Raw genomic sequence first — 15,459 nt, 5'->3', positions numbered from 1 at the left:
AAAGCAACCCACTTGATGGGCACCATCATCCACCTCCTTAAACATTCACTCCCTCCACCACTGTCGCACAGTGGCAGCGATGTGTACCATCTACAAGATGCACTGCAGGAACTCACTAAGGCTCCATAGGCAGCACCTTCCAAACACAGAACCACTTCCATCTAGAAGGACAAGAGCAGCAGATATCTGGGAACACCCCCACCTGGAGGTTCCGCTCCAAGTCACTCACCATCCTGACTTGGAAATATATCACCTTCACTGTCGCTGGGTCAAAATCCTGGAACCCCCTTCCTAACTGCACTGAGGGTGTACCTACACCTTGGACTGCAGCAGTTCAAGAAGGCAGCTCACCACCACCTTCTCAAGGGCAACTAGGGATGAGCAATAAATGCTGGCCCAACCAGTGGCACCTACATCCCACAAATAAATTTAAAAGAAGAAAAAGTGAATTAGCACACAATAAGCTGATCAAATTCTGCCCTTCTTTAGCTTCAGATATACAGATGAATTACTTGGGGAATTACCCCTGGACCATAAGACCATAAGACCATAAGACATAGGAGCGGAAGTAAGGCCATTCGGCCCATCGAGTCCACTCCACCATTCAATCATGGTTGATTTCAACTCCATTTACCCACTCTCTCCCCATAGCCCTTAATTCCTCGAGAAATCAAGAATTTATCAATTTCTGTCTTGAAGACGCTCAACGTCTCGGCCTCCACAGCCCTCTGTGGCAATGAATTCCACAGACCCACCACTCTCTGGCTGAAGAAATTTCTCCTCATCTCTGTTCTAAAGTGACTCCCTTTTATTCTAAGGCTGTGCCCCCGCGTCCTAGTCTCCCCTGTTAATGGAAACAACTTCCCTACGTCCATCCTATCTAAGCCGTTCATTATCTTGTAAGTTTCTATCAGATCTCCCCTCAACCTCCTAAACTCCAATGAATATAATCCCACGATCTTCAGACGTTCATCGTATGTCAGGCCTACCATTCCTGGGATCATCCGTGTGAATCTCCGCTGGACCCGCTCCAGTGCCAGTATGTCCTTCCTGAGGTGTGGGGCCCAAAATTGCTCACAGTACTCCAAATGGGGCCTAACCAGTGCTTTATAAAGCCTCAGAAGTACATCCCTGCTTTTGTATTCCAAGCCTCTTGAGATAAATGACAACATTACATTTGCTTTCTTAATTACGGACTCAACCTGCAAGTTTACCTTTAGAGAATCCTGGACTAGGACTCCCAAGTCCCTTTGCACTTTAGCATTATGAATTTTGTCACCGTTTAGAAAATAGTCCATGCCCCTATTCTTTTTTCCAAAGTGTACGACCTCGCACTTGCCCACGTTGAATTTCATCAGCCACTTCTTGGACCACTCTCCTAAACTGTCTAAATCTTTCTGCAGCCTCCCCACCTCCTCAATACTACCTGCCCCTCCACCTATCTTTGTATCATCGGCAAACTTGGCCAGAATGCTCCCAGTCCCGTCATCTAGATCGTTAATATATAAAGAGAACAGCTGTGGCCCCAACACTGAACCCTGCGGGACACCACTTGTCACCGGTTGCCATTCTGAGAAAGAACCTTTTATCCCAACTCTCTGCCTTCTGTCTGACAGCCAATCGTCAATCCATGTTAGTACCTTGCCTCGAATACCATGGGCCCTTATTTTACTCAGCAGTCTCCCGTGAGGCACCTTGTCAAAGGCCTTTTGGAAGTCAAGATAGATAACATCCATTGGCTCTCCTTGGTCTAACCTATTTGTTATCTCTTCAAAGAACTCTAACAGGTTTGTCAGGCACGACCTCCCCTTACTAAATCCATGCTGACTTGTCTTAATCCGACCCTGCACTTCCAAGAATTTAGAAATCTCATCCTTAACGATGGATTCTAGAATTTTGCCAACAACTGAGGTTAGGCTAATTGGCCTATAATTTTCCATCTTTTTTCTTGTTCCCTTCTTGACCCCAGACAGGTGACTGGTCAGATAATACATTATTGACGGACCCACTGCAGACTGTCTAGCCTGTCTGAAGTTTACAGGGTGCCCCCATCTCAATGTAAAGAGGTCTGATTGTCATCACGCACTGTGAGTTAGTCTGTCCAAGGAGAGACCTGCCTAATGGCTGAGTGGTCCAATCCTGTGAATAATTGTGCAAACGGTTCAGGGAATTAGCAACTCCACAAAGGAGAAGTTGGAATGTAAAAACTACTTTTCAGAGAAGTCAATAAACAATGACATGAAAATGAAAACATTTCTGGAAGTGGGTGAGGCGTAGCTTGTGGTTTATACGGATATCGAGGAGTTTATAAAACTAAGGACAGATTTTAAAATTACAATTCTCCCTCTGCTTACTGATTAGTAAACCTCAAGGACAGTTGGATAAATTAGATCTCAATTAGAAACCTCAGCAATGAATGCTGCCCATCACAGATAGCAGGCAGTTTAAGTGAGGAAGGAAATTGTATGAATTGGCCTCTTTGACGGAGAGAGAGTGAGGTGAGAAATCATAAAGCAGAAACTGTCCCAAAAACTAAATAACCCCGGCCCTCTCGACCAGCATGAGTGTGACAACATACCCGCACACACACCCTCACACACACCCTCACACACACACACCCTCCTCACACACACCCTCACACACACCCTCACACACACCCTCACACACACACACACCCTCACACACACACACCCTCACACACACCCTCACACAAATATACACACACACACACCCTCACACACACCCTCACACAAATATACACACACACACACCCTCACACACACGCTCACACACACCCTCACACACACACACACACCCTCACACACACACCCCACACACACCCTCACACACACACACACCCTCACAGACACCCTCACACACAAACACACCCTCACACACACCCTCACGCACACACACACCCTCACACACACACACACCCTCACACACACACACACCCCACACACACCTTCACACACACACACACACCCTTACACACACCCTCACGCACACACACACCCCACACATACCCTCACACACGCACATACACACTCTCACAGACACCCTCACACACACACACCCTCACACACACACACACACACACCCTCACACACACGCACTCAAGCACAAACTCATACACACACTCACCCTCACACACATCCTCACACATACCCTCACACACACGCACACACACCCTCACACACACACACACACCCTCACACACACACCCTCACACACACACTCAAACACAAACTCACACGCACACTCACCCTTACACACACCCTCACACACACACACCCTCAGACACACACACCCTCATACACATACTCACACAGACACAGACACACTCACATACACACCCTCAGACACACACACCCTCACACACTCACATACACACACACACCCTCACACGCACACTCTCACACACACTCATACACAAATATCCCCTCACACACACACACACTCACACACACTCACACACACCGTCACACACACCCTCACACACACACACACACATACTCACACAGACACACACTCACACACACTCTCACACACACCCACACACATGCTCACACAGACACACAAACACACTCACATACACACTCACTCTCACACACACTCACACACACTCAGATACACACTCACACACACACACTCACACACACACACACACACCCTCACACACACACTCTCACACACACACACATACACACTGTCACACACACTCACACACACTCACACACACACACACTCATACACACACTCACGCACACACTCACACAGACACACAAACACACTCACACACACACACACTCACACACACTCTCACACACTCTCACACATACACACACACAGCCTCACAAGCACACTCACACACACACACTCACACAAACACACTCACACAGACACACACACTCACACTCACTCACACATACACTCACACACACACTCACACATACCCACACTCACACACAGACACACACACTCACACACACACTCACTCACACACACACACTCTCTCTCACACACACACACACCCTCACACACACACTCTCACACACACTCACACACACACCCTCACACACACTCTCACACACACTCACACACACGCTCACACACACCCACACACATACTCACACAGACACACAAACACACTCACACACACACTCACACACACACTCACACACACTCACACACACACACACACATTCACGCACACTCAGACACACACAGAGACACACTCACACACATAGACACACACTCTCACACACACACATACACACACACTCACACACACCCACACTCATACACCCACACTCTCACACACACACACATAGACACACTCACACACTCACACACATGGACACACTCACTCACACACACACTCTCACACACACACATACACACACTCACATGCACACACACACACTCACTCACACACACACACTCACACACTCACACACACACACTCACACATACACACTCACACATATAGACACACTCACAGACACACACACACACACTCACTCACACATACACACACTCACACACACACTCACACACACACACTCACACATACACACTCACATGCACACACACACACTCACACAAACACGCACACACACACGCACTCACACAAACACTCACACACACACGCACTCACACAAACACTCACACACACACCCTCACATGCACACTCTCACACACACACACACTCACATGCACACACACACACACACACACACGCACACTTACACACACACACACACACTCACACACACAAACGCACTCACACAAACACTCACACACACACCCTCACACGCACACTCTCACACACACACACACACACGGACTCACACAGCCACACTGACACACACAGACACACTCACTCACACACACACTCACACACACACACTCATGCACATAGACACACACACATACACACTCACACACACTCACACACACTCACAGACTCATACATACACACATACACACACACTCACACACACACTCACACTCATAGACACACACACACACTCACACACACACACTCACACTCATAGACACACACACACACTCACACTCATAGACACACACACACACTCACACACACTCACAGACTCATACATACACACATACACACACACTCACGCACACACTCACACTCATAGACACACTCACACACACACTCACACACACACACTCACTCATTCACACATTAATAACAATCTCTGAGCTATAATAAAGCTGCCATTCCAATTGTTGTTTAATGACAGATATGAATAGAGTTAATGCCTGATTGTCCTGGTCCCTTTCCTCATGCACTGTCCCTGTTTAGATAGGGTTAGGTTATTATTGAGAGGTGAGGAAGCATGCTGTACTAACCTTCACTGAGCAGCTCTGATTGAGCTGAAAACACTTTCAGCCCCTTTTTATTCTCCTCTCAAGGTCAGTTTGACAAGAGCTATGTCAGAAATCCCGAGTGTTATTGGTGCCCATTGGATCTGACGCTGTGTCCCAGCTGTACAGAAAAGGCAATCGCTTCAACTGTCCACATCACAAGTGCTTTATTTTTGTTACTGTATCTCAGCCAGCTTTGCAGAATGAGAATCTGCTCGCTACCCTCCCAGAGTAATGCTGCTTCCCTCCATTCCACCACCTTCAAACCTCCGGCCGTTAGATTGCTGGAAGCTGCTTTTTAGATAAAAATGGCCCTTCTTTGTGAAACTTGCTGATTGCTCCATGAATTTCATGCTTTATGTTTTGAGTCAGGATTGGGCAGAATTTTCCAGTCTCCCAGCAGCGGGTTTGATGACATGCGGGAACGGGAAATTCAGAGAAAGGCCAAAAATCCAATTCCCGCTGGAAAAGCCAGGCCGGGTTTCTCGCTGATCCATGGCAGGAATTTTATTTGCATAAATGAGCATGTAATGAATATTCATTAGAACATAGAACATAGAACATTACAACGCAGTACAGGTCCTTCGGCCCTCGATGTTGCGCCGACCAGTGGAACCAATCTAAAGCCCCTCTAATCTACACTATTCCAATATCATCCATATGTTTATCCAATAACCATTTGAATTCCCTTAACGTTGGCGAGTCCACTACTGCTGCAGGCAGGGCATTCCACACCCTTACTACTCTCTCTGAGTAAAGAACCTACCTCTAACATCTGTCCTATATCTCTCACCCCTCAATTTAAAGCTATGTCCCCTCGTGCTAGCCATCACCATCCGAGGAAAAAGCCTTTCACTATCCACCCCATCTAATCCTCTGATCATCTTGTATGCCTCTATTAAGTCACCTCTTAACCTTCTTCTCTCTAACGAAAACAACCTCAAGCCCCTCAGCCTTTCCTTATACGATTTTCCCACCATACCAGGCAACATCCTGGTAAATCTCCTCTGCACCCTTTCCAACACTTCCACAGCTTTCCTATAATGTGGCGACCAGAACTGTACGCAATACTCCAAATGCGGCCACACCAGAGTTTTGTACAGTTGCAGCATGACCTCCTGGCTCCGAAACTCAATCCCTCTACCAATAAAAGCTAACACACTGTACGCCTTCTTAACAACCCTATCAACCTGGGTGCCAACTTTCAGGGATCTATGCACATGGACACCCAGATCCCTCTGTTCATCCACACTACCAAGTATCTTATCATTAGCCCAGTACTCTGTATTCCTGTTACTCCTTCCAAAGTGAACAAACTCACACTTTTCCGCATTAAACTCCATTTGCCACCTCTCAGCCCAACTCTGCAGCTTATCTATGTCCCTCTGTAACCTGCCACTTCCCTCCGCACTGTCTACAACTCCACCGACTTTAGTGTCATCCGCAAATTTACTTATCCATCCTTCCACGCCCTCATCCAGGTCATTAATAAAAATGACAAACAGCAGTGGCCCCAAAACAGATCCTTGCAGTACACCACTAGTAACTGAACTCCAGGATGAATATTTCCCATCAACCACCACCCTCTGTTTTCTTACAGCTAGCCAATTCCTGATCCAAACCACTAAATCACCCTCAATCCCATGTGTCCGTATTTTCTGCAAAAGGTTACCATGGGGAACCTTATGAAATGCTTTGCTGAAATCCATATACACCACATCAACCGCTTTACCCTCATCCACCTCTTTGCTCACCTTCTCAAAGAACTCAATAAGGTTTGTGAGGCACGACCTACCCTTCACAAAACCGTGCTGACTATCCCTAATCAAATTATTCCTTTCCAGGTGATTATAAATCCTATCTCTTATAATCCTTTCCAATACTTTGCCCACAACAGAAGTAAGGCTCACCGGTCTATAATTACCAGGGTTGTCCCTACTCCCCTTTTTGAACAAGGGGACAACATTTGCTATCCTCCAGTCTTCTGGCACTGTTCCAGTAGACAATGACGACACAAAGATCAAAGCCAAAGGCTCTGCAATCTGCTCTCTAGCCTCCCAGAGAATCCTAGGATAAATCCCATCTGGCCCAGGGGACTTATCTATTTTGACCCTTTCCAGAATTGCTAACACCTCCTCCTTATGAACATCAATCCCATCCAGTCCAACAGCCTGCATCTCAGTACTCCCCTCGACAACACTGTCCCTCTCCAGTGTGAATACCGATGAAAAATATTCATTTAGTGCCTCTCCTATCTCTTCAGACTCCACGCACAACTTCCCACTACTGTCCTTGACTGGCCCTAATCTTACCCTGGTCATTCTTTTACTCCTGACATACCTATAGAAAGCTTTAGGGTTTTCCTTGAGAAGGCAATTGGCGAAATCCGGTTCCCCGTCGCTGTCAATGCCAGCAGGAGATTGGGATGGTTTAAATCAGGTTTGGAAATGAGAGCAGTGCAGCTTCACTTCACTCATGTCTCTGAGAATGACACACACATTGGCAGCACGGTGGCACAGTGGTTAGCGCTGCTGCCTCACAGCGCCAGGGACCTGGGTTCAATTCCCCGCTCGGGTCACTGTCTGTGTGGAGTCTTCACGCTCTCCCCGTGTCTGCGTGAGTTTCCTCCGGGTGCTCCGGTTTCCTCCCACAGTCCAAAGATGTGCAGGTTCAGTTGTTAGGACATGCTAAATTGCCTCTTAGTGTCAGGGGGATGAACAGGGTAAATATGTGCGGTTATGGAGATAGAGCCTGGGTGGGATTGCGGTCAGTACAGGCTCGATGGGCCGAATGGCCTCCTGCACTGTAGGATTCTATGATTCTGCAATTGTAATCCCATTCCTGGGAGGGGGCATGGTCTGTGCACTCGACTGGGCTGAGGCACAGTCTGGTGTATAGAGTGTGTTCATTGGTCAGTGGTGATGGGCTGCAGTTGGGAAGGTCAAGGTTTGCGGAGGCATCTGCAGCCTGTGCAGGGGAAATGATCAATGGGGGAGTGGGGCGGGGCGGGGCGGGGGGGGGGGCACTTGAAACTCTTCTGAGGGGCCACCTCTGGATGCGGTGTTTAAATTTGGCAGCCAGATGTTTGACCCTGTACATAATGGCGGGGTGGATCAATCAGTTCCGCCTCTGCCATGTGACTTAGAGAGCTCGTCACTTACGTATAAGTAATGAGCATCCAAATGCTAAATCGGGTGGAACGCCATTGGTTACAGGTCGCCAACCTGAAAAAGAGGCCCTTATCCACGCTCGCTGTTTCCTGCCCATTCGCCAATGCCCTATCCATGCCAATAAAGTACATCCAACATGGGCTTTTATCTTATGATTTAATCTTTTATGAGGTACCTTGTGGAATGCCTTCTGGAAGTCCAAATACAACACATCAGGGCGGCACAGTGGTTAGCACTGCTGCCTCACAACACCAGCAAGCCAGGTTCATTTCCAGCCTTGGACGACTGTTGGGGTTTTATGGGGTGAGACGTGGCTCCAAGGTGAGCAAGGATGTTTGAGGCTGTTCAGTGTTTAGGAAGGACAGACAGAAAGGAAAAGGTGGTGGAGTTGCATTGTTGATTAAAGAAGATACTGATACGATATTGAGGAAAGATATTAGCATCGATGATGTGGAATCTGTATAGGTCGAGTTAAGAAACAATAAGGGGTAAAAAACATTTGCGGAGGTGATATAGTGACCACCAAACTGGTAATTTTGGGAATAGCATTAGACAGGAAATGCATGTGTTAAGGAACATCTGTGATTATGGGTGACTTTAATCTGTATATAGATTGGGAGAGTCAAATTAGTCACAGTACGCTAGAGGAGGAATTTCTGGAGTGTATACGGGATGGTTTTCTGGAGCAGTACATTGAGGAACCAACAAGGGAATAGGCCATCTTGGACTGGGTGTTGTGACATTCACCTTTAAGAAAGCGGCTCTCACAGCTTCAGTGATGTCATTGTTGCCGGCTTGGCTGGAAATGTCTTTTTATTGGCTGTTTAAGTGGTTTCAATGGGGTTGTTTGTGTTTACTCTGGGGTTAGTTATACGATCCTGCATTGTTAGGAGCACGGTCATGTGTTTTTGGACAGGTTTGTTTCATTTTCAGTTTGGAACTGCAAGTCTGAGTTTCAGAAGGGACCGCAGGCTAAAAAGAAGTGTTTTCCCTCTCTCCCTGTTTTTATTTTTCTCTTGTTTTCCTGAAGGGTGAGAATCTGCTGTTGTTGGGGGCTGGGCCAGAGTCTCTCTGGTGTTTTGGGAAGCTGCCTTGGCTTCAAACTGTTCGGAGTGAATCCAGAGAACTGCAGACTTCAACCAAAGGACTCAATTTCCATGATCACGTGAGCAGTGGACTTTGCTGTATTGAACCTGTTTAAAGGATTTTGTCTATGGCAAGGGTTTTGGTTTAATTGGAACACATTAGATATCTTTGTTAAGGGTTATATATTATCGTGGTTGTTTTGTTTCTTGTTTGGAATTGGTAAAAGTTCTTGCTAATTTTCTTACCATACATCTTAGCTATATTCTTAAATAAACTTTGTTTGATAAAAGCTCCCTCGTGGGTCATTTGAATCATACCTGAAGTGAAACATCTCATGTTTATCCGAGCTAAATACAAGATGCAAAACTTATGATTCAGGCGGGCTCCATAAAACTGAACCATGACAGTATTGTGGAATGAGAAAGGATTTGTTGGCAATCTTGTTCTGAGAGAACCCTTGGGGGCGAATGATCATAATATGATAGAATTCTTTGTCAAAGTGGATAATGATGTAGTTGATTCTGAGACCAGGGTCCTGAGTCTCAATAAAGGGAACTATGATGGTATGAGGCATGAATGTTTTCTAAAGATGTGTGGGCCAGGTTGATTGGCCATGCTAAATTGCCACTTAGTGACAGGGGGACTAGCAGGGTAAATATGTGGGGCTCCGGGGATAGGGCCTTGGTGGGATTGTGGTTGGTGCAGACTTGATGGGCCAAATGGCCTCCTTCTGCACTGTAGGGATTGTATGATTCTATGAATTGGCCATGATGGACTGGGAAACATTACTGAAAGGAAAGACAGTGGACAGGCAATGGCAGGCATTTAAAGAATAAATAGGTGAACTTCAAAAGCTATTTATTCCTGTTTAACACAAGAGGGTAACCATGGCTTGCAGGGGAAATTAGAGATAGTATCAGATTCAAGAAAGAAGCATGGAAATTGGCAAGGCCATAAGACATAGGAGCAGAATTAGGCCACTCGGCCCATCGAGTCTGCTCCACCATTCAATCATTGCTGATATTTTTCCCATCCCCATTCTCCTGCCTTTTCCCCATAACCACTGATCCCCTTATTAATCAAGAACTTATCTATCTCTGTCTTAAAGACACTCAATGACCCGGCCTCCACAGCCTTCTGCGGCAAAGAGTTCCACAGATTCCCACTCTCTGGCTGAAGAAATTCCTCCTCATCTCTGTTTTAAAGGATCATCCCTTCAGCCTGAGGTTGTGCCTCTGGTTCTAGTTTTTCCTACTAGTGGAAACATCCTCTCCACGTCCACTCTATCCAGGCCTCGCAGTATCCTGTAAGTTTCAATAAGATCCCCCACCCCTCATCCTTCTAAACTCCAATGAGTACAGACCCAGAGTCTTCAACCGTTCCTCATACAACAAGCTCTTCATTCCAGGGATCATTCTTGTGAACCTCCTCTGGACCCTTTCCAAGGCCAGCACATCCTTCCTTAGATACGGGGCCCAAAACTGCTCACAGTACTCCAAGAAAATTAGACCTGAGCGATGGGAGCAGTTTAAAATTCAGCAAAGGAGGACCAACGGGCTGATGAAGAAGGGAAAATAGAGTATGAAAGTAAGCTAGCCGGGAACATAAAAACTGACTGCAAAAGTTTCTATAGGCACTTAAAGAGAAAAAGATTGACAAAAACAAACGTCGGCCCCTTAGTCAGAAATGAGAAATTCATAATGGGGAATAAAGAAATGGCCGAGGGATTAAATTCGTACTTTGCTTCATTCTTCACAAAGAAAACATGTTTTAGTGAGGAGCTGAAGGAAATCAGCATTAGTAGAGAAATGGTTTTGGGGAAATTGGGATTGAAGGTGGATAAATCTCCAGGTCCTGATGATCTTCATCCCAGAGTATTTAAGGAAGTGGCCCTGGAAATAGTAGATCCATTGGTGGTTATTTTCCAAAATTCTTTGGATTCTGGACTGGTTCCTACAGATTGGAGGGTAGCTAATGTAAGTCCGGAGAAAACAGGGAACTATAGACCAGTGAGCCTAACATTGGTACTGGGGAAGTTGCTAGAGTCCATTATCAGGGGTTTCATAACTCGGCATTTGGAAGGCAGTGGTATAATCAGACAAAGTCAGCATGGATTTACAAAAGGGAAATCATGTTTGACGAATCTATTGAAATTCTTTGAGGATGTAACTTGTAGAGTTGACCGAGGAGAACCAGTGGATGTGGTTTATTTAGACTTTCAGAAGGCTTTCGACAAGGTCTCACATAACAGACTACTATGTAAAGTTAAAGCACATGGGATTACAGGTAATGTCTTGAGATGGATAGAAAGCTGGTTAGCAGATAGGAAGCAAAGAGTTGGCATAAATGGGTCTTTTTCCGATTGGCATGCAATGACTAGTGGGGTTCTGCAGATATCTGTGCTAGGACCCCAAGTGTTCACATTATATATTAATGATCTGGAAAAGGGAACTAAATCTATTATCTCTAAATTTGCAGATGATACTAAGTTGGGTGGGAAGGTGAGCTGTGAGGAGGATGTAGAGATGCTTCATTGTGTTTGGGACAGGCTGAGTGTGTAGGCATTTGCATGGCAGATGCAGTATAATGTGGATAAATGTGAGGTTATCCACTTTGGTAGCAATAATAGGAAGACAGATTATTACTTGAATGGGTGTAAATTGAGAGAGGTGGATACTCAGCGGGACCTTGGAGTCCTTGTGCATCAGTCGCTGAAAGTAAGCGCGCAGGTACAGCAGGCAGTGAAGAAGGCAAATGGTATGTTAGCCTTCATAGCGAGAGGATTTGAGTATAGGGATGTTTTGCTGCAATTGTATAGGGCGTTGGTGAGGCCACACCTGGAGTATTGTGTGCAGTTTTGGTGTCCTTATCTGAGGAAGGATGTCCTTTATTTGATTCATTTGTGGGTCATGGGCGTTGCTGGCTGGCCAGCAGTTATTGCCCATCCCTAGTTGCAGCGAGGGTGTGCCATCAGTGGGCCCTCAGGCCCCAAGCGTCAATGGCAGCAAGACTTTGGTGTCTGCCCCTCGAACCTGTTTATCATTCAATGGGAACATTGACAATTTGCATCGTAACTCCATTCACCTATCTTGCCTCCGTATCCTTTTCCTTGTCCAGTAAAAATTTACTATTTCCAGATTTAAGATTTTTAATCGATTGCTTTCAACAAGAGTTCCAAACTTCTGGCACCATTTGGGAAGAAATGGTGTTAAATTTCTCTCCTCACTGGCCTGACTCGGATTTAAAGTTGAAACCCCCCCTGTCTTTGACTCCCTCACCAGCAGAAAATCTTTCTCCCAATCTACCCTCTCTATTCCTTTCAAATCCTAAATATCTGCCACTTAACCTTCTATATTCCTGGGAATACAGGCTGACTTTGTGAAATCGCTCCTCCTAATCTTACCCTTGAAGCCTTGGTAACATTCTGCTGAATCTGCAGTGCCCTCCTCCCAGAACAATATATACTTCCTAAAGTGTGATGTGCAGAAATGTACAGTGTGCTTTAACCAGGGCTTTGTATGACTGCCTCTCCTTCATATTCTAGTTCCCACAACATAAACACCAACATTCCTTTAGCTTCTGTGATTTTGTTTGTACCCTGACCACTACCTTTTAGTGATTGGTTTACCTGGACAAAGCTCTTTGCATCAGCAACGGTGGCACAGTGGTTAGCGCTGCTGCCTCACAGCGCCAGGGACCCGGGTTCGATTTCTGGCTTGGGCCACTGTCTGTTTGGAGTTTGCACGTTCTCCCCGTGTCTGCGTGGGTTTCCTCTGGGTGCTCCGGTTTCCTCCCACATTCTGAAAGACGTGCTGGTTAGGGTGCATTGACCCGAACAGGCGCCGGACTGTGGCAACTAGGGGAATTTCACTGTAACTTCATTGCAGTGTTAATGTAAGCCTTACTTGTAACTAATAAATAAACTTTACTTTCCACTGTTCCTCACTATTTAAAAAATATCCAATCCCTCCTTATTCTAGTTCAAAATGGATGGCCTGACACTTAGCTGCTTTGAAATCTGTGACAGTTTCACCCACTCAATCTACCAATGTCTCTTTGTAATTTTCTGCTCCCATCTACAGAGTCCACTCTGCCACTAATCAGTATATTTCGGATAAAAACAGAAAATGCTGGAAAATCTCTGCAGGTCTGACAGCATCTCTGGAGAGAGGATAGAGCCAATGTTTCGAGTCTGAATGACCCTTTGTCAGGACTCTATGTTTGGGATACATGGCTCTCTATTGAGTTATCCAAGTCCTTAGTGAACAAAGAACAAAGAACAAAGAACAGTACAGCACAGGAAACAGGCCCTTCGGCCCTCCAAGCATGTGCTGCTCATTGGTCCAACTAGACCATTCGTTTGTATCCCTCCATTCCCAGGCTGCTCATGTGACTATCCAGGTAAGTCTTAAACGATGTCAGCGTGTCTGCCTCCACCACCCTACTTGGCAGCGCATTCCAGGCCCCCACCACTCTCTGTGTAAAAAATGTCCTCCTGATATCTGAGTTATACCTCGCCCCTCTCACCTTGAGCCCGTGACCCCTCGTGATCGTCACCTCCGACCTGGGAAAAAGCTTCCCACTGTTCACCCTATCTATACTCTTCATAATTTAAGAGGGGGGTAGTTGAGATCCTAACCTCGCTCATTGTGCAACATCACGAATCATTTCCTTCCAGTTCCAGGGTGGCAATGGCAGGGTGGTTTTGTCACTGGACAAGCAATCCAGAGACCCAGGGTAATGCTCTGGGTTCGAATCCCACCACGGCAGATGATTAAACTTGAATTTGATAATTAAAAAATATCTGGAATTAAGAGTCTACTGATGACCATGAAACCATTGTCGATCATCATAAAAACCCATCTGGTTCGCTAATTCCTTTAGGAAAGGAAATCTGCCGTTCTTACCTGGTCTGACCTACACGCGAGTCCAGAGCCACGACAATGTGGTTGAATCATAAATGCCCTCAGGGATGGGCAGTGAACATGCCTCCACTGACACTGTTGCCCTGAAGCTATTTAACATTCCAGCAAGATGGGAATTCTGCCCCTCACTATGTAGGAAGTCCTATCTCAGAGAGTTGCTGGCCAATCAGATTTTTAAAAATTCATTCGTGGGACATGGGCGTCGCTGGCTGGGCCAGCATTTATTGCCCATTCCTAGTTGCCCTTGAGAAGATGGTGGTGAGCTGCCTTCTTGAACCACTGCAGTCCACATGCTGTGGGTTGAACCACAATGCCGTCAGGGAGAGAATTCCAGGATTTTAACCCAGCGACTGCGAAGGAACAGTGATATATTTGCAAGTCAGGATGGTGAGTGGCTCGGAGGGAAACTTGCTGGTGGTGGTGTTCCCATGTATCTGCTGCTCCTGCATGGAAGTAGTCATGGGTTTGGAAGGTGCAGTCTAAGGATCTTTGATGATTGACTGGTAGCTCTCTCGTCCCAGGAGACCAGGAACTGCAGTGGACAGGTCTGGACAGCAAGCAACTCCTGAAGCTTCAGGGATTCTCCGATCTCTCCCATCCTGTGATTGGAAATTCCTGTCTAAGGTCAGTGGACTTTTTGCTTGTTGGTTGAATTCTTCATCCCATCCATGACGACTCCTGCAGCAGGCATGAGTGTAAGATTTAGGCAAAGTCCCACAGTCCAGGACCAGGTAAATGTGAGTGCGGGGTCTTGGGGAGGGAAGGTGAAGTCTGATGGGTGGGCAGCAGAGGCGTGAACAGGTCCTGATGCTCTCTTTGAGTGGAACAGTTTCTCACTCTTTACCCTGTCCATATCCCTCAGGATTTTGAATATCTCTATC

The sequence above is a fragment of the Mustelus asterias genome, chromosome 20 (genome assembly GCF_964213995.1).
Source record: "Mustelus asterias chromosome 20, sMusAst1.hap1.1, whole genome shotgun sequence".
In the NCBI taxonomy this organism is placed as follows: Eukaryota; Metazoa; Chordata; class Chondrichthyes; order Carcharhiniformes; family Triakidae; genus Mustelus; species Mustelus asterias.
Note: the sequence above shows the minus strand (reverse complement) of the source record.